The sequence below is a fragment of the Mustela erminea genome, chromosome 20 (genome assembly GCF_009829155.1).
Source record: "Mustela erminea isolate mMusErm1 chromosome 20, mMusErm1.Pri, whole genome shotgun sequence".
NCBI lineage: Eukaryota > Metazoa > Chordata > Mammalia > Carnivora > Mustelidae > Mustela > Mustela erminea.
Window position 1 is genome coordinate 21,450,830 of NC_045633.1, and position 21,339 is coordinate 21,472,168.

General features: G+C 39.1%; 1 long non-coding RNA gene across 1 annotated transcript; it reads right to left on the minus strand.

Moving 5' to 3' along the window:
* Positions 1-11,999: 11,999 nt before the first annotated feature.
* On the minus strand, positions 12,000-21,094 carry LOC116581022. Its single transcript, XR_004281858.1, has 3 exons — positions 20,412-21,094; positions 17,187-17,275; positions 12,000-12,105 (listed from the first exon to the last, which is right to left on the minus strand). It is a non-coding gene; the product is annotated as an uncharacterized LOC116581022 (long non-coding RNA).
* Between the last annotated feature and the right edge of the window lie 245 nt (positions 21,095-21,339).

Consider the following 21,339-nt stretch of genomic DNA (forward strand, 5'->3'; position numbering starts at 1 on the left):
TCTGATTTCCCCTCATCCTAGACAACACCTAGTATAATCACATCTTCTAATGTATGCCAAACCGATGGGTATAAATCTCAGTTTAGTCTGCATTTCTGTGATTACTAATGAGGCTGAACAGTTTTTAGAGATGTTTTGACTTTTTAAATTTCTTATTCAATAACTTGTATTTTCAAATCCTCTGCCTGCTTTTAGTTTTTCTGTGTGTTGGTTTACTTGCAGTAGTTCTTAGTATAGTCTAGGTAAAACTTGCTGGTTATACACATTATAAATATTTTCCCTGAACCTATGCTGGCCTTCTTTGAACAAAAATCCTTAATTTTGATATAATCCAATTCATAATTTTCTGCCTTGAAGTTGATTTATGCTTTAAAAAAATTTTTTTTTAAATTTATTTGACAGACTGAGATCACAAGTAGGCAGAGAGGCAGGCAGAGAGAGAAGGGGAAGTCTGCTCCCAGCTGAGCAAAAAGCCCAATGCAGGGCTCCATCCCAGGACCCTGAGATCATGACCTAAGCTGAAGGCAGAGGCTTAACCCACTGAGCCACTCAGGTGCCCTGATTTGTGCTGTTAAAAATTCTTCCCAATCCCTAATATAGAAATAAATCCCATTTCTTTTCTTCAAATAGTTTTATGTTTTACATTTAAGTTTTTAATTCTTTGGGAGTTCATCACTGTGTGTGATATGAGGTAGTGATCCAACTTAATTATTTTATTAGAAACTGGGCGGGGGGTAGTTTTGCTTCACACAAAGCAAATTCAGAGACAGACAGTCGGGATCTGGCGTGGTAGCAGGTCAACAATCATCAATCCAGGTTCCCTCCATCTTCCCGCTCCACCGTCCTTGTCCGTGGCTTCTATCCTCCAGGCTACCTGTGGTCTAAGATGGTGACAGGTACTCTGGTCATCATGTCCCAGTGCTGCAAGGAAGGTGGAAGATGTTTTTGCCTCTTATGGGAAGCTATCCTAGAAGTTCCATCCAATAGCTTCACTTTACTTTCATTGATGAGGATTTGGATACAGCAACATGTAATTGCAGAGGAAGCTGGGAAATGTAGTTTTTACCTGATCACAAATATCATATCATATCATATCATATCATATCATATCATATCATATATCATGCAGCCCCAACAATATAATTGTTGTATTACTAAGAAATGGAGAGTAGATATTCAGTAGCCAAGAAATAGCTCCTGCCGCAAAAAGATTATTAACTTGCTTTGAAATGGCCTTTTGTATTGCTTGGATAAGCACAAACTCCTTTACAATAAAAAATATCCAGGTTGCCTGGGTGGCTTAGTGGGTTAAGCCTCTGCTTTTGGTTCAGGTCATGATCCCAGTGTTCTGGGATCAAGGCCCGTATCAGGCTCTCTGCCTGCCTCTCTGCCTACTTGTGATCTCTCTCTCTGTGTCAAATAAATAAATAAAATCTCTAAAAAAGATCCAAATAAAAAAGATTTTTAGGGTCTTTCAAGTTTTTAAAAAATATTTTACATATTAAACGGTCTTGACACTACCGTCAAAAATCAATTCACCAGGGGTGCCTGGGTGGCTTAGTGGGTTAAAGCCTCTGCCGTTGGCTCAGGTCATGATCCCAGGGTCCTGGGATCGAGCCCTGCATTGGGCTCTCTGCGTGGCTGGGAGCCTGCTTCCCTTCCTCTCTCTCTGCCTGTCTTTCTGCCTACTTGTGATCTCTCTCTGTCAAATAACTAAATAAAATCTTAAAAAAAAATAAATTCACCAGAGATGTATGGGTTAATCCAGGACTTCCATTTCTATTTACCCGACATATATGTTTATCCTTGGACCAATACCACAGTTTTTCATTACCATACCTGTGTAGTAATTTTTGAAATTGGAAATAGTGAGTCCACCAACTGTGTTCTTTTTTGAGATTATTTTGACTATTCGGGGTCCTTTGCAATTTCTTATTGATTTTAGGATGCACTTTTCCATTTCTACAAAGAGGCAGTTGGTATTTTGACAGGGATTGTGTTAAATCTGTAGATTGCTTTGGGGAATATGGCAATCTTAATAATATTAAGTCTTCCATTCCACGAACATGGGAAGTCTGTTTATTTTGTTCTTCTTTAATTGCTTTTAGCAATATTTTATAGTTGTTAGTATACAAGTATTGTATCTTCTTGGTGAAATTTATCCCTGAGTATTTTCTTCTTTTGAAATATTATAATGGAATTGTTTTCTTCATTTACTTTCCAGATTGTTTGCTGCTAAGATACAGAAACACACCTGATTTTTGTATCTTGATCTTTCTTACACTTCAACTTTGTTGGATTTGTTTGTTAACTTTAATAGTTGGCTTTTTGTTGAGATTCCTTAGGATTTTCTACATAGAAGATCATGCCATCTGTGAACAGAGATAGGTTTGCATTTTCCTTTCCAATTTGGGAATGAACAAAACAAACTGAAGAAAACATTCTATAGTAGGGAAATATTTATATAAAAAATGTAAATATGTGAAACAATGTATACTGTTTATTGATACCTATATACAATTATATAATGCTTCAATAAAGCCAGGATGTTCTAGGCATTTTATGTGTTCATTATTGAATTTCCCTGAAAACCTCACAAAGTGGACTTTTATTGACTTTCACTTTACAAAACAGAAAATTGAGAAACCTAGACATCAAATAAATACATACATTCCATGTTCATACATACATACACAATACACACACATTCTCATAAGCCATAAATTATGACCCAACCACCAGTCTTATTCAGAGTCCCCCCATTTTACTTGCAATTATTTGTGCATGTGTATGCATTTGTGTGTATGTGTATCTAGCTCTCTACAATTTTATCCCATGTGTAGCTTAGTGAATCCTCCCCTACAGTCAAGATAAAAAACAGTTCCATCAACATAAGGATTCCTCAGGTTGCCTTTTTCTAAGCACATCCTTCTACCTCCTGCCCCCAACCTTAACCCCTAGTAACAAACAATCTGTTCACCATTTGGAAAATTTTGCCACTCAAAAAATATAATAGGGGCGCCTGGGTGGCTCAGTGGGTTAAAGCCTCTGCCTTCGGCTCGGGCCATGATCCCAGGGTCCTGGGATAGAGCCCCACATTGGGCTCTCTGCCCAGCAGGGAGCCTGCTTCCCCCCCCCCACTGCTGCCTGCCTCTCTGCCTACTTGTGATCTCTGTCAAATAAATAAATAAAATCTTTTTTTAAAAAAGAAAAATATAATAATATATATATAATACAGAATAATACAGAATATAATAATATAAATGGAGCCATATAGTATAAAACTTTTTGAAATAGGCTTTCACCACTTAGCATAACTCATTGGAGATTCACACAACTTGCATGTTTTCATGTATCTACTGTTTATTCCTTTTTATTGCTGAATATTATTCCATAGTATTTAAATAGTTTACCATAGTGTAAGGCATCTGGGTTGTTTCCAGTTTTTGGCTATATGAATGTAGCTGTTATGAGTATTTGCGTGTGTGTGTTTTAACTTTTATTTGCATTACTTATACAGAATTTATTCCCAGGGTCTAAGTTTTTGTTTCTTAAATTTCTTCTATGATATGTTTTTCTTCTGAGCAACCTCCTCTCCTGGTTTAGAAATAATCTACTTGGGGAACCTGGGTGGCTCAGTGGGTTAAAGCCTCTGCCTTCAGCTCGGGTCATGATCCCAGGGTCCTGGGATAGAGCCCCACATCTTGGGCTCTCTGCCCAGCAGGGAACCTGCTTCCCGCCCCCCACCCCTGCCTGCCTCTCTGCCTACTTGTGATCCCTGTCAAATAAGTAAATACAATCATTTAAAAAAAAAAAAAAGAAACAAAGAAGTAGCCTACTCTTTCTCAGTATGCAAGGGAAAGTACACATATGGCTTAATTTGACCATGAGCCCTGTAAGTTTTATGCCACATCTTGGAGGCTCTGCTCACCTGGAAGTGCTGAATGACCAGAGAATGTACATCTAAACACCCAAGTTCAGCATTATTCTCTGCACTTTTAAGCATGTACAGTAAAAACTCAGTGCTCTTTTTGGGCCACTAATCCTGTGTCTAGCACCAGTGTTTGGCCTGGGAACACCTACCCACTTCACCATTGTGGCGAGGGAATGGTATACATGGCTTCTGCAAAGTGACATCTTTCAGATACTTGGTGCTTTCTTGGATATGCATACCCTCGATGGCCTGGGCAGTTTCATGTATGTTCTTAAAGTGAACATGACGATTTGAACTTCTTGATTTGCATGATTTTGTAGGGTTTTCTGGGTAAGTGAGGAAAGAACCATTTTTAGAGATCACCTTAGGCTGCTAAGCTCTTATTTCTCCAGGATAAATGCCCAAGATTACAATTCTTATGGTAATTGCATGTTTAGTTTTATAAGAAACTACCAAACTGTTTCCGGAGTGTCTGTATCATTTTATTACCTTCAGCAAGGTAAGTGATCCATTAGCTCCGCTGCATTCTTCCCAGCACATGGTCTTGGTAGTACTTCTCATTTTGGCCATTCTTATATGTGTGTAGTGATATCTCATTGTGGTTTTTTTTTTTTTTTTTTTTTTTTAAAGATTTTATTTATTTATTTGAGAGAGAAACAGTGAGAGAGAGCATGAGCAAGGAGAAGGTCAGAGAGCGAAGCAGACTCCCCATGGAGCTGGGAGCCCGATGCGGGACTCGATCCCGGGACTCCGGGATCATGACCTGAGCCGAAGGCAGTCGTCCAACCAACTGAGCCACCCAGGCGTCCCATCTCATTGTGGTTTTAATTTCATTTCTCTGATGGCTAATAATGTTGAACATCTTTCATTTTCTTATTTTCCTTCTGTAAATCCCTTAGTTAAATTTACTGTTTATTATGTTTATTACTGTTTATTATGTTTACTGTTATTATTATGTTTATTGTTATAAAATTACTGTTTACTTTTGACCACTTTAAGATTGAATTTTTTACTTACTATTCAGTTTTCAGGTTTATTCCTATATTCTAGATACAAGTCCTTTGTCAGATAGGTGATTTGCAAATATTTTCTCCAGTCAATAGCTTATCTTTTTATTCTTATTTTTTTAAGACTTTTATTTATTTATTTGACAGACAGAGATCACAAGTAGGCAGAGAGGCAGACAGAGAGAGGGGGAAGCAGGCTCACACTGAGCAGAGAGCCCGTGGGACTCAACCCAGAACTCTGAGATCATGACCTGAGCCGAAGGCAGAGTTTTAACCCATTGAGCCACCCAGGCACGCCTTTATTCTTATTTTTAATAACAGCTTTATTGAAATAATTCATGTATAATATTATTTACCTATTTAAAGTGTGCAATTAGTAGATATTGGTATATTCAGAGAATTGTACAACCATCTTCATAATCAGTTTTAGAACATTTTCATAATCACTAGAAGAAACTTCTTAGCTATTGCCATTTTGACTGAACCTTCCCACCTGTGCTCAAGGCAACAACCAGTCTACTTTCTGTCTGTGCAGATTTACTTATTCCAAACATTCCATGTAAAGGAATAATATAATATGTGGCCCTTTGTGACTGGTTTCTTTCAATTGGCATCTTGTTTCTCAAGGTTTACCGATGTGATGGCACGAATCAGTACTTCATTCCTCTTATTTCTGATGGACATTAGGTTGCTTCCACTTCTGGTCATTGTGAATAGTGCTGCTGTGAACATTTGTGAACAGGTTCTTGTATGGACATGATTTCATGTCTTTTGGATACATACCTAGTTTTTGAACTGTTGGGTTATACAGATATTTAACCTCCTGAGGAACTACCAGACTCTTTCCCAAAGCAGTCTTCTCATTATTTTAACAGTGCCTTTCATGTGAAATGTAAAAAAAATTTAACAGAGTCCAATGTATTTGTTTCTTCATTTATGAATGGTGGTCCAATGTTATGTCTAAGAATTCTTTGCTTAACTTCAAGGTCTCATGTTCCTATGTTCTTCTAGAACTTGTAGAGTTTCAGACTTTACAGTTAGGACTCTAACTAATTTAGGGTTAATTTTTATATAAGGTGTGAAGTTTATAAGGAGGTCCATTTTTTTTTTACATGTGGATGTCCAATTCTTCCACCATCATTCATTGAAAAGACTCCTTTACCTACTAAACTGTTTCTGCACATTTGTCAAAAATAAATTGGCCACAGACAAAATACCCCAGGAAAAGAAAACTACATGCCAACACCCCTTATGCATATAGATGCAAAAAATACTCAACAAAATACTAACAAACTGAATCCAACAACATATTAAGAAGATTATATAGCATGACTAAGTGGAACTCATCCCATAATGCAGGGGTGATTCAACATAAAGAAACTAACATAATATACCACATTATAAAGTGAAGGGGGAAAAATGAATGATGCAGTAAAACCATTTGACAAAATCAACACCTTTTCATAATAAAAACCCTCAACAAACTAGGAAAAGAAAGGAACTTTCTCAACATGATAAAGAGCATTTATAATAATAATAATAATTGGGCGCCTGGGTGGCTCAGTGGGTTAAGCCGCTGCCTTCGGCTCAGGTCATGATCTCAGGGACCTGGGATCGAGTCCCGCATCGGGCTCTCTGCTCAGCAGGGAGCCTGCTTCCTTCTCTCTCTCTCTCTGCCTGCCTCTCAGTGTACTTGTAATTTCTCTCTGTCCAATAAATAAATAAAATCTTTAAAAAAATAATAATAATAATAATACCCACAGCCAACATTATATTCAATGGTGAGAGATTAAAAGCTTTCTGCCTAAAATCAGAAACAAAGATGCTCAATTTCACCTCTAATATTTAGCATTTTACAGAAAGTTCTATGGCGAGTGAATGGGCAAGAAAAAGAAATAAGAGACATTCAAATTGGAGAGGCAGAAATAACTCTTTCTCCATTCACAGATGATATGATCTTATATATAGAAAAATCCAAAGAATCTACACAGAAACTGTTATAAGTAATATATGAATTCACCAGAGTTGCAGGATACAAGATCAACATAGAAAAGTCAGCTGTTGTTTGTACACGCTGTCAATGAACAATACAAAAAGGAAATTAAGAAAACAATTCCATTTAAGATGACATCCAAAAGAGTAAAGTATCCAGGTACAAATTTAACCAATGAAATGAAAGACTTCTACGCTGATAACTACAGATCACCGAAGTAATAAAGTAAACATAAATAGGGGCGACTGGGTGGCTCAGTCGTTAAGCCTCTGCCTTTGGCTCAGGTCATGATCCCAGAGGCTCTCTGCTCAGCGGGAGGCCTGCTTCTCCCTCTCCCACACCCCCTGCTTGTGTTCCCTATCTCGATGTGTCTCTCTCGGTCAAATAATAAATAAAATCTTTTGGGACGCCTGGGTGGCTCAGTTGGTTGGACGGCTGCCTTCGGCTCAGGTCATGATCCTGGAGTCCTGGGATCGAGTCCCGCATCAGGCTCCCAGCTCCATGGGGAGTCTGCTTCTCTCTCTGACCTTCTCCTCGTTAATGCTCTCTCTCACTGTCTCTCTCTCAAGTAAATAAATAAAATCTTTAAAAAAAAATCTTAAAAAAAAATAAAATCTTTAAAAAGAAAAAGAAAACATAAATAAAACAAAAGTCACCCCGTGTCCATGGATTGGAAGACTTAACATTGTTAATATGGCAATATGCCCCCAAAGCTATCTATAGATTCAATGCAATCTCTATCAAAATTCTAATGATATTTTTGCAGAAATGGAGACGCCAATCCTCAAATCATATGCGATTGCAAGAGACCCTGATTAGCCAAACAATCCTAAAAAAGAACAAATTTGGGGGCACCTGAGTGGGTCAGTGGGTTAAAGCCTCTGCCTTCAGCTCAGGTCATGATCCCAGGGTCCTTGGATCGAGCCCTGCGTGGGGCTCTCTGCTCATCGGGGAGCCTGCTTCCCTTCTTCTCTCTCTGCCTGCCTCTCTGCCTACTTGTGATCTCTGTCTGTCAAATAAATAAACAAAACCTTTAAAAAAAAGAACAAATTTGGAGGATTCAACTTCTCAACTTCAAAGCATACTATAAATCTCCAGTAATCAAAATGATGTGGTACTGACATAAGCATGGACATGCAGACCACTAGAATAGAACTGAAACTCCAAAAATAAGTCCATATACCTATGGTCAACTGAGTTTTTCAGTAGACTCCATGCCCAGCGTAGAACCCAATGAAGGGCTTCAACTCACAACCCTGAGATCAAGACATTAGCTGAGGGGCGCCTGGGTGGCTCAGAAGGTTAAGCTTCTGCCTTCGGTTCAGGTCATGATCTCAGGGTCCTGGGATCGAGCTCTGCATCAGGCTTTCTGCTCAGCTGGGAGCCTGCTTCCCTCTATCTCTCTGCCTGCCTCTCTGTCTACTTGTGATCTCTCTCTCTCTGTGTCAAATAAAGAAATAAAATCTAAAAAAAAAAAAAAAAAAGACTTGCGCTGAGATCAAGAGTTGGATGCTAAGCTAACTAAACCACTCAGTTGCCCCTGGTCAAATGCTTTTCAATAACAATTACAAGACCATTTAGTGGGGGAAGGAATAATTTCTTCAACAAATGTTGCTGGGACAACTGGATTGCCACATGCCAAAAAAAAAAAAATCAACTTGGACACCTACTGCATACCCTACAAAAAAGAAATTAATGAAAATGTATCCATGATCTAAATATAAGAGCTAACACTATAAAACTTTTAGAAGAAAATACACAGGTAAATCTTTGTGAACTTGGATTTGGCAATGGGATTTGATATTTATTTATTTATTTAGGATTTCATCTATTTATTTGTCAGAGAGAGACAGAGAGAGAGTGAGCACAAGCAGGGGGAGCAGCAGACAGAGGCAGAAGCAGGCTCCCTGAGTGAGGATCCCAGTGCAGGACTCCATCCCAGGCATACCTGGCAATGGGTTTTTAGATGTGACACCAAAAACAAAAGCAGCAAAGGAAAAAAGAGACAAAATGGACCTCATCAAAATTTTAAAACTTCATCTATGAAAGGACTTTTATCAAGAAAGTAAGAAGAAGGGTGTCTGGGTGGCTCAGTCAGTTAAGTGTCTGCTTTCAGCTCAGGTCATGATTCCAGGGTCCTGGGATCAAACCCTGATCTGTGGGAGCCTGTGACTTTCCCTCTTTCTCTCCTTCTGCCTCTCCCTCTGAAGCTCCCCCTGCTCCCCCTGTTAAATAAATAAAATCCTTAAAAAAAAAAAAAAGGAAAGGAAAGAAAGAAAGAAGAGCGGTGCCTGGGTGGCTCAGTCGGTTAAGTATCTGCCTTCAGCTCAGGTCATGATCCCAGAGTGTGGGGACTGAGCCCCACATGGGGCTCCCTGGTCAGCTGGGACTCTGCTTCTCCTTCTCCCTCTGCTCCTTCCCCTGCTCATGTTCTCTCTCTCTCCTGCTCTCCCACTCTCTCAAATAAATTTTTAAAAATCTTTTTAAAAAGTGGGAAAACTTACAGAAGGGGAGAAAATACTTGTAAATCATACATAGGGTAAGGGCTCAGTATCCAGAATATATAAAGAACTTCCACAACTCAAGACCAAAAAGACAAACAACCCAAGTTTTAAATGGCCAAGGGATTTGAATAAACATTTCTCCAAAGAAGAGAAATGTCCAGAAAGCATATAACAAGATGTTCAACATCATTAGTCATTGGGAAATGCAGATCAAATCACAATGAAATACTACTTGACACTCATTTAGATGACTTCAATAATAACATAAAATAGACAAACAGCCAATGTTGGCAAGGATGTAGAGAAATTAGAGCCCCTGTACATGGCTGGTGAGAATGTAGAGTAGCTCAGCCGCTATAGAATAGTTTGTTCCTCTATAATTCAATAGAATTACCATATAACCTCACAGGTGCACTCCCAGATATATACTCCCCCAAAATTAAAACAGGCACTCAAACCAATGCTTGGACTTGCATGTTTATGGCAGCACTATTCACATTAACCAAAAAGTAGACAAGCTCAAATGTCCATCAGCAAATGAGTGGATAAACAAATTGTAGTCTATTAATACTATGGAATGTTATTAAGCCAAAAATGGAATCAAGTGCTGATACACGCTACAGTGGGATGAACTTCGGAGATATTACGCTAAATGAAATAAAACCGAGGCCCAAAAGGTCACATATTGTAGGACTCTATTTATTTTTTAAGAGATTTTTATCTATTTGAGAGAAAGAGAGAGAGCAAGCACAAGTTGGGGAGAGGGAGAAGCAGGCTCTTTGCCCTGCTGGGAGCCTGATGTGGGGCTCAGTCCCAGGACTCTGGGATCATGACCTGAGCTGAAGGCAGATGCCCAGTATGACTCCATTTATATTAAATAGTCAGAATAGATAAATCCAGTGGGGGCAAAAAGCAGATTTGTGGTTGCCAGGGACTGTGGAAAGAGGGAAATGGGGAGTAACTACCTAATGGATACAGGGTTTTCTTTGGGGGTGATTAACATGTTTTGGAGCTAGATAGAGGGGGTGGTTGAACAACATATGAATGATTTTTTAAATTTATTTTTTCAGTGTTCCAAGATTCATTTTTTTATGTACCACATCCAGTGCTCCATGCAATATGTGCCCTCTTTAAATGTCACTAACTTGATCACTTTAAAATAGTTAATTTGGGATGCCTGGGTGGCTCAGTGGGATAAAGTGTCTGCCTTCAGCTCAGGTCATGATCTCAGGGTCCTGGGATCGAGCCCCACATCAGGTTGTCTGCTTAGCGGGGAGCCTGCTTCTCTCTCTCTCTCTGCCTACTTGTGATCTCCATCTGTCAAATAAATAAATAAAATCTTTAAAAAAATAAAATAAAATAGTTAATTTTGTTCATCTAATAGAATATCATCTATTAAAAAGTTGCCTATAAAAATCAATTTGCCATGCTTATGTGGGTCAATTTCTGGCCTCTTTATTCTATTCCATTGATCTGTGTGTCTATCCGTTACCAATCCCACACTGTTTTGATTAGTGTAGCTTTAGAGAGAGTCTTATAAAAGAGTGTGTGAATCCTTCAAGCCTTTTTTATTATTTTGCAAAACTGCTTAGGCTACTCTAGTTCCTTTATCTTTCCACTCTACATTCAATCTATTTATCAGTCTGGGGAGAGCTGACATCTTTACTATGTGGAGTCTTTCCAATTTATGAATATGGTATGTCTTTCCATTAATTTGGATTTCTCTTACTTCACCAGCCATTTGAAGTTCTCAAAATACATATCTTGTGGGGTTTTTTTTGGTTATGTAAGTGTTTTGTAAGAATTATTCCTAAATATTTTTTAGAAGATTTTATTTATTTGTTAGAGAGAAAGAGAGAGAGCACACAGAAGCGGGGGAGCAGCAGGCAGAGGAAGAAGCAGACTCCCCAATGAGCAAGGAGCCCCATGTGGGACAGGATCCCAGGATTCTGGGATCGTGACCTGAGCCAAAGGCAGATGCTTAACCCACTGAGCCACCCAGGTGTTCCTAAATATTTTATTTTTGAAGATATTGTAAATGATATTGTCTCTAGTGTATAGAAATAGAATTTATTTTGTTTGTTGACTTTGCATCTTACGATCTCACTAAATGTACTTTTTCTGGAAATTTTTGTTAGGTTTTAGCATTTTCTACATTGAAAATCTCTGACATCTGTGAACAGAGAGTGTTTTAATTTTTTCCTTTCCAACCTGGATGTTTTATGTTTCCTTTTCTTGCGTTTTTGCACGGGCTAAGACTTCTGGTATAATGCTGAACAGGAATAGTATGAGTGGGGATTCTCACCTTGTTCCTGATCTCGGAGGGAAATCGTTTAATTTTTGACAATTAAGTATGATATTAGGTATAGTTTTTTTTAAAGATAGATGCTTTTACAGTTTGAACAATTTCCATCCTGTTCCCAAATTGCTGAGGGTTTTTATCAGAAATAAATGTTTTGTTTCTCTCTACTTTTACAACCATGTTCACATTCAGGTTTCTAGTTGTGTTGAGATCAAGGGAAATCAGAGAAAATAAACTGTCAACTCACCATCAGTTCAGTGGTACTTTGAATTCTGGTGCTGTTCTCCACATTACCGCGTGCTATTGGCTCTTTGAAGTTCTAAAATAGCTGCTCCATTTGTTTAATCCAGGTTTCATAGTTGTTTCTATGTGAAAGAAAAGATGAGGCATGTTCACTCCACCTTACTCAATACCAACAGTTTTGCTTTTGTCTTCCCAATCTTTATTCATTTTGCTTCTCTGTATTATTGGTTCTCCATTCTGGTATGTAGTCCCTGCCTCCAAAGGAGACTTCCTAAATTAGTTTCTTTTCAAAGCTTTTCCTTAAGCTCTCTTTTTGGTCCACACTCTTCTTCCCTGTTGCATTTACTAGTTACCTGGAAGCCTACCTGTCACTTTCCACTTTGCTCCCATTCTTAGTCAATTTTAATACTGAGCTGTAAGTCTCTTACCATAAAATTCACCATTTTAAAGGTTATAACTCAGTGGTTTTATTAGTATCATCCCAATTCATCACAACTATTTAACTCCAGAACATTTGCAACAGCTCAAAAAGAAACCCCTTGTTCTTTACCAGCACCTTCCATTCCCTTGTGAATGTAAAATCCCAGCACATAAAATAATGCCTGGCCCATAGAAAGTGCTCAGTAAATATTTGCCCAACAAAAATGAATGAATGAACGCTGACAGCGGACATATTTCTAAAAGTTTTAAGGAATAAACATACCCAAATACAAATAAGGACAAAACCCATTTCGGAAACAATTTAATTTAAATGCCAATTTGGGAATTGCAGGTCATAAACAGTAGCTTATTGTACAGCAATTCTGGTCAAAATAACACTTGGTTAGCTAAGTTTCCTTTAATAAAGGATAAACTATGGAAAGTATTAATTGGTCACAAAAGAATCTTTCACAGAAGTGTTTCACAGTACTGTTTCACAGAACAGTTAGAGATGATCAGGGCCCTGAGCATTGCAATACAGAGTAGCTGTTCTAGAATAACTCCAGAAAGAGGATTGAGGGATGGAATGAACACCAACAAGGGAAAAGGAGAGAATATTCCTTATTAAGAGTAAGTATGATACCAAATGGAAAAGAAAATAGAATGGGAATATTAAATTTCCAGGTCACATTGTATCCTATCAGTTACTGAAATGTGATTGTCAAAAACTAATTAAAATAAATATTATCAAGCAGGAAAGCTGAGGGGGGTGAATTAACACAAAATTCTTATGATTTTAGTAGAAGTCATTTACACATGACACATTATTTCAAGAACAAAAACTTAAAGCCAATGCAAGGAGGTCGACGAGGGCACTTTACCTCGTGGAAGAAATGTTCTATACAAATACGTAAGAGAATACTAATTATTATTATTTTGTTTTTTAGTTTCCAGAAACTATCAATTAACTGTTGCCACTGAACTTTTAATGAGTGATTCACTTGGGGCTTGTTAAAAGTATAGCAGTTGATCACGTAGTTTTTGCCTTATTAATAAATTGCTCTGCTGATTGTTAGAGGCTTCTAGCATCCCTCCAGGACCACCCTCATTATGATACATTTGGTTGCCTGTTTTTCTCATAGTTAAATACCACAGAGAAGAACCCCAGAGAGTCCTCTTACATGGCCATCTCCAGAAGTTGTCAGATGAGTTCCAGTAGCCTTCAGAGCAAGTGAAAAGCAGTTCCCATGTTCTCAATTAAACTTCCCTCCTGTGGGAGAGAGGGCCACTTTTGATGGGGAATTTTTTTCTCAAAGATGGTTTTGAATGGAGATTTTCAAGAATTGTTTATTTTTTTTGAATTTTATTGTTACATTAGTCACCATACAGTACATCATTAGTTTTTGATGTAGTGTTCCATGATTCATTGTTTGTTAATAACACCCAGTGATTATGCAATCTGTGCCCTCCTTAATACCTACCACCAGTCTCACCCATCCCCTACCCGCCCTCCCTTCTAAAATCCTCAGTTTGTAGAAGGGCCACATGCACCCCAATGTTCTTAGCAGCAATGTCCACAATAGCCAAACAGTGGGAAGAGATGAGATGTCCTTCAACATATGAATGGATAAAGATGTGGTCCATATACTCAATGGTGTATTACTCAGCCATCAGAAAGAATTACCTGTTATGAACTAAACTATTTATGGGTAAAATGTTCTAATGTCAGATTTCCTTTGAAATACTCCCAAGGGGCACCTGGATTTCTCTAGAGCATGCGACTCTTGATCTCTGGTTTGTGTGTTTGAGCCCCGTATTGGGTGCAGAGATTACCTTAAGAAATAATTTAAAAAATATGGGCACCTGGGGGGCTCAGTTAGTTAAGCCTCTGCCTTCAGCTCAGGTCGTGATCTCAGGGTCCTGGGGCTGAGCCTCACCTTGGGCTTCCTGCTCAGCACGGAGTCTGCTTCTCCCTCTGCCCCTCCCCTGCTTGCGCTCTTTCTCTCTCAAATAAATAAATAAAATCTTTAAAAAAAAAACAAAACAAAATAAAAAATAAAAATATTCCTAAACAAAAAACTCTAACAAAACCAATATAATAAAAACAAAAGAACCAGAGGGGATAAATGAAACAAGATCGGCAAAATGAAGACGCCTACGCACGGGTTCATTCTATGATTCTATTCCATAATGAAAACTTTCAAATAGGTGCACATAAAAGGATTCCTCATCTCCTACATCTATATATCAGTTATTTCTCTATGTATTGATTCTTTCAGTTACAAATAACAGAAACTCCAATCTACACTGGCTTAAACAATAAAAGGAACTGTACAGATTCGTGTAGCTAAAAAGTCAAAGGCAGCTCAAGGTATCAGGTGATGCTTGATCCTACAGCTCAATGGTGTCACCAGGACTGAAATATATCACTATTCTCTGCCTTCTATGGTGGCTGGTCTCAATCTAAGGCTCACATTTCTCCTAGTTTCAAGAAGACTACTAACAACCCCTGGGTTACATGTCTCATCCAGCCAGAGCTGGATTTCTTCTAGCATTTCCAACAAAAGTCCTGATGGGACGAGCTTAAGGTCACATGCCTAAAACTGAACCATCTTCCAACCATGGAGGTAGAATCCGCTTTTATTAACATAGGTTAGGTCATTCTTTACTCCTAGAAATCACAGTCAGGAAGTTCACAGATCTCCAAATGGAATCAGTGTTGTTGGGAAAGAAGAAAGGGAAAATGGATGATAAGAGGCAGTCATCAAATATCTGCTAAACTCTCCACATGTAAGGTTTCCAGTACAATAGAATAGAGGGCATTGGAAGACATCTTCTAAAACTGAAAAACAGATGTAAGGCTATGGTCAGGGAACAGGGACCTGGATAGTCTGTAGAAGTGAAAGATGACCTTAAGGAAAGGACAGGCAGTGTCTGGAGTGGATGGGAATAGCAGTAAGGAATTCTATAAGGCAAGCACTGCCACAATATAAAAAACCAGGAAAAAAGTACTAGAAAAGACATCTACAAATCAGTATCTCTCAAGAATATCAATTTAAAAATCCTCAATAAAATACTACGAAATCAAATCCAATAATGTATAAAAAGAATTATACACCAGTTTGGTGGAGTCACAAACAAACTTCAAACAAAGATATGCCAACTATGTTCACTACACAGTACAGCCACGGTCACACACTACCCACAGCGCGGTGGCAGCCGCCGCTCAATGAGGAGACGATCACACCATTTCAGAGATAAGCAGTGCCATTGTGTCTGGAGGAGAAGAGAGAATTAAAAATAAAATAGAATCCAACAAAAAATATATATATAGAAAAAAAAACAAAAAACAAAAACAAAAACAAAAAACAAAACCCAGAAAAAAAAAACCCACAAAAAACAAAACAAAACACACAAAACACAAAAAAACCCTGCCTATATTTTACTCAGTTTCAAACTTTATTAGTCTATTTTTAATTATAAAGCCATGTTTTCTTTTCCCTCCCCTCCCCCCCCATTTGTTTTAACGTCAAATCTGTTCGAGTTGTGTTTTTTTTTTTTAACCAGGAAAGTAAGGGCCAGAGGACAAGGCAGGCACCGGGGGCTGGGGGGCCACAGACCCCCGAGGTAGAGGCTCCCCACCCAGCCTGACTAGCCAGCTGCCCCTTCCCCCACTTTTTTTTTTTTTTAAATTTTATAATTGGAGCCCTTGGTGAGGTTACGTGTGCCATGAGAACCCACTCTACACCACGACGCTGGTGCCTCAGTGTTGGCCAAACTCTGGAGTCACTGACTGGTTTGACTTTCATACGGTGAATATGCATTTGGTCTGTACTGATCATGGAATAAACACATCTCTCTTTTTAAAAAAAAAAAAAAAAAGAATTATAGTGGGGGGGCCTATGCACGCAGTCAGTTGGGTGTCTAACTCTTGGTTTTGGCTCAGGTCATCACCTCAGTCTCATGAGATAAAGCTGGCTTCAGGCTCTGTGCTCAGCATGGAGTCTTCTTGGATTCTTTCTCACTCTCTCTCTGCCTCTCTCCACTGTGGTCTGTCTCTCTCTCCAAAAGAAATATATCTGGGGCACCTGTGTGGCTCAATCGTTAAATGTCTGCTTTCAGCTCAAGTCATGATCCTAAGGTCCTGGGATCAAGCCCCACGTCAGGCTCCCTGCATTGCAGGAAGCCTGCTTCTCCCTCTCCCACTTCCCCTGTTTGTGTTCCCTCTCCAGCTGTCTCTCTTTGTCAAATAAATAAAATCTTTTTGTTTTTTAAGATTTTATTTATTTATTGGACAGAGAGAAATTACAAGTACACTGAGAGGCAGGCAGAGAGAGAGAGAGAAGGAAGCAGGCTCCCTGCTGAGCAGAGAGCCTGATGCGGGACTCGACCCCAGGACCCTGAGATCATGACCTGAGCTGAAGGCAGCGGCTTAACCCACTGAGCCACCCAGGCGCCCCTCAAATAAATAAAATCTTAAAAAAAAATTTTTTTAATAAAAGAAATCTTAAAAAAAAAAAGAATTATATAGTGGGACTTATTCCATGTATGCAAGGCTGGTTCAATATTAAAAAATATACTAAAATGTCATTTATCACATCAGCAGGCTAAAGAATAAAATCATATGATCATATTAATAGATACAGAAAAAGTATTTAGCAAAACCCAACACTGATATATGATAAAAAAAAATTCAACAAACTAGGAACACAGGGGAATTTCCCAACCTGATTAAAAAAAAAAAACACCTGCCAAAATACCCTACAGCCAATATTGTACTTACTTGTGAGAAACTAGAAGTGTTCCCATTAAGATCAGGAACACAGTAAGAATGTCCTCTCACCACTCCTGTCCCACATCATACTGGAAGCCCTATGCAATTCAATAAGACAAAAAAGGAAATAAAAGGTATACAGATTGAGAAAGAAGAAATAAAAGTCTTTGTTTACAGATGACATGACCATGTATGTGTAAAACCCTAAAAAACAAACAACATGGGACGCCTGGGGTGGCTCAGAGGGTTAAGCCTCTGCCTTCGGCTCAGGTCATGATCTCAGGGTCCTGGGATCGAGTCCTGCATCGGGCTCTCTGCTTAGCGGGGAACCTGCTTCCCCCTCTCTCTCTGCCTGCCTCTCTGCCTGCTTGTGATCTCTCTCTGCCAAATAAGTAAATAAAATCTTAAACAAACAAATAAACAACATAAAACTCCTGGAACTATAAAGCATTTGTAGCAAAGTTTCAGGTTAAAAGATTACTATATGAAAGTCAATCACTTTCCTATAAACTAACAATAAACAATTGTAATTTGAAATTTTAAAAAATACCATTTACATTAGTAAAATAATAAGATGGTTTGTACATCTTATAAATACCAAAAACATGTACAAGATATATGGAGAAAACTACAAGATGAAAGAGATTTTAAAAATAATAAATGGAGAAATATTCTATGTTTATTGAGAGGAAGACCCAGTATTGTTCAATGGTATTTTTTTTTAGATTTATTTATTTATTTGCCCTAGAGTGAGAGAAAGAGAGAGAGAGAGAGAGAGGGAATACAAGCAGGGGAAGCAGGAAAGGGAGAATCAGGCTTCCCATTGAGCAGGGAGCCTGATGTGGGGATTGATTTCGGGATGCTGGGACCATGACCTGAGCCAAAGGCAGATGCTTAACAACTGAGCCACCCAGGTGCCCCTGTTCAATGGCATTTCTTCATAACTTCATCTGTAGATTCAATGGAATCCCAATAAAAAATCCCAGCAAGTTATTTTGTGGGTGTTGACGAAATAATTTTAAAATATATATGGCAGGGGCGCCTGGGTGGCTCAGTGGGTTAAGCCACTGCCTTCGGCTCAGGTCATGATCCCAGAGTCCTGGGATCGAGTCCCACATCAGGCTCTCTGCTCAGCGGGGAGCCTGCTTCCCTCTCTCTCTCTCTCTCTGCCTGCCTCTTTGTCTACTTGTGATCTCTCTCTGTAAAATAAATAAATAAAATCTTTAAAAATAAAAAAAGAAAAAATATATATGGCAAAAAGACCCAGAATAACCAACAAAATGTGGAAAGAACAAAGTTGGAGGATTATCATTACCCAAAATTGAATTACTCTCAATCTACAAGACAGTGTGGTATTGGTGAAAAAATAAACAAAATAGATCAGTGGAACAAAACAGAGAGCCCAGAAATAAAACTACATAAACATGATCAACTGATCATTCACAAAGGAGTGAAGACAATAAAATGGAGAAAAGACTGTCTTTTCAACAAATGGTGCTAAAAGGGGCATCTACATGCAAAAACAAACAAACAAACAAAAAAAACAAAAAAAAAGGAAGGAAGGAGGGAAAAGAAAAATGAAATCTGGATGCAGATTTTATACCCGTCAGAAAATTAAGTCAAATGGATTCTAAACCTGGGACGCCTGGGTGGCTCAAGCGGTTAAGCACCTACCTTCCGCTCAGGTCATGATCCCAGGGTCCTGGGATTAAGTCCCACATGGGGCTCCTTGCTCGGCGGGGAGCCTGCTTCTCCCTCTGCCTGCCCCTCCCTCTGCTTCTGCTCTCTCTCTGACAAAAAAATAAAATCTCTTAAAAAATGGATTCTTAACCTGAGTTTAAAATACAAAACAGTAAAACTCATGGAAAATAATAGAAGGGTAAACCCAGATGACCTTAGGTTTGGTGATGACTTTTTGGATAACAAAACTGAATACACAATCCATGAAAGAACTAAGTGATAAGCTATACATTAAGATTAAAAACTTGGATGCCTGGGTGGTTCAGTGGGTTAAGCCACTGCCTTCGGCTCAGGTCATGATCCCAGGGTCCTGGGATCGAGTCCCGCATCGAGCTCTCTGCTCAGCAGGGAGCCTGCTTCCCCCCCTCTCGCTCTCTGCCTGTCTCTCTGCCTGCTTGTGATCTCTCTGTCAAATAAATAAATAAAATCTTAAAAAAAAAAAGATTTAAAACTTGCAGGGGTGCTGTCAGCTAAGCATCTGCCTTCACTGTAGGTCATGATACCAGGTCCTGGGATCAAGCCCCACCTCCAGTGCCCTGCCCATCAGGGAGCCTGCTTCTTTTTCTCCCTGCCCTTCCCTCTGCTTGCACTCTGTCAAATAAATAAATAAAATCTTTTCTAAAAAGATTAAAATTTTCTACATTTCAAAAGATGCTGTCAAACAATTAGAAGACAAGACAGACTAGGAGAAAAAATTTGCAAAAGATAAATCTGATAGGAGTGCCTGGTTGGCTCAGAGAGAACATGAGACCTTTTTTTTCTTTAAGAGAAGGACAGGAGGGGCAGAGGAAGAGGGACAGAGGGAATCCTAAGTAGGCTCCATGCTCATCCCTGAGCCTGACTCACAATACTGAGATCATGACCTGGGCTGAAATCAAGAGTTGAATGCTTACCTGACTAAGCCACCCAGGGGTCACAGAACGTGTGACTCTTGATATTTGGATAGAGAATTCAAGCCCCATGCTGGGTATAGAGCTTACTTAAAAAAAAAAAAAAAAAGACATATCTGATAAAGGACTGTTATACAAATTATGTAAAGAATTCCTAAAATACAAAAATGAGAAAATGGACAACCCAATAAAAATGGGCAAAGATCTCACTGGGCACTTCATCAAACAACATTGTTCACAGATGAAAAGATGCTCCATCATTAGGGAATTGCAAATTAAAACAATTTAACACTATACAACTATCAGAATGGTGAAAATCCAAAACTACTGAAAACAGTTGTTAGCAAAGATGTAGAGGAACAGGAACTTTCATTCATTGCTGATGGGAATGCAAAATGGTACAGCTGTTCCTGTTACTCTCCTGCAAGTCTCAGATGCTTTGAGCTCGAAAGAGGTTAGAGGAGGGGTTGTTTCCAGGCCTCAGACTGTGTACAGGAACAGGAAATGATTTTGGAGGACACAGTATTCTGGTTAACTCTACAGGGGTATCGGAAAAAAACAGGGTTCTGAGAACAAGACACCATCCGTCAGAAGGGCTTTTTACCCTTGGATGACTGGTAAGAGATCAACATTGAGTCAAGATTGCACTTCCTTGGATGTTACTGCCCCATTAACTCCTTCACTTCCTTCTGAAATGGTGAGGGCTATGAGTGGTGAGGATGGTGGCCGGATGGAGACCCAGAAGGCTGTTTCAGAGAGCTGAAGGGGAAGAAAGCATAATAAATAGTCAGCCGGGAGCCCTGATTCTTAAATCTTATTCCCCAAATGCACGGACAAGAATTTGATTCCTTCCAGGAGCTCTCATAATCAAAGGACATTGCCGTATCTGACGTAGGAACCATAAATCCTCAATTTCCTCCCTGCATATTCTCCCAACACAACTTAAGACAATCATTTCCTGACATTTGTGTTAATACCTGCTCTCTCAAATAGGACCGATGGTCACTATTCCTCACCATCCTGGCAAGTAGCATAGATGAGATCCTGTAAAATACACTTGAAAGAAGAAAGATGTTATACGGGGTCGATCCTTCACCATAGCCTGGTACCAGTGCCCTCTGTAAAACTGAAGTGCCACTACCCAATCCCATTTGCAAAGTACTCCGCCATGGCAGATGCTGGAAGCTATTGAGATCGTTCTCACTGAAACATTTGGATCTCCTAACAGCTACCGAAGATGCCAAACCTAATTGCTCACGTTTACCTTGGATTAGTGAATTCTTCTATTGGGCCCTTGCAAAGGAGAATTCTCCAAGTCATCTCCTAGGAGGATGGACAGGTCTAGTCTACTGTCTGCAATGGTAGTCATGGGCTCTGAAGCATTAGCTTCCAAAGCTATGTCATAATGCGATGCCTGTCCCACTAACCAAGAAGCTGTGTGGTGTGGGGGGAAAAGGATATTAATTGTGAGTCGCATGTCTTGGGAACTAGTTTTGTCCTACCAAATCAGTTATTCTCCCAGGTTTCAATAG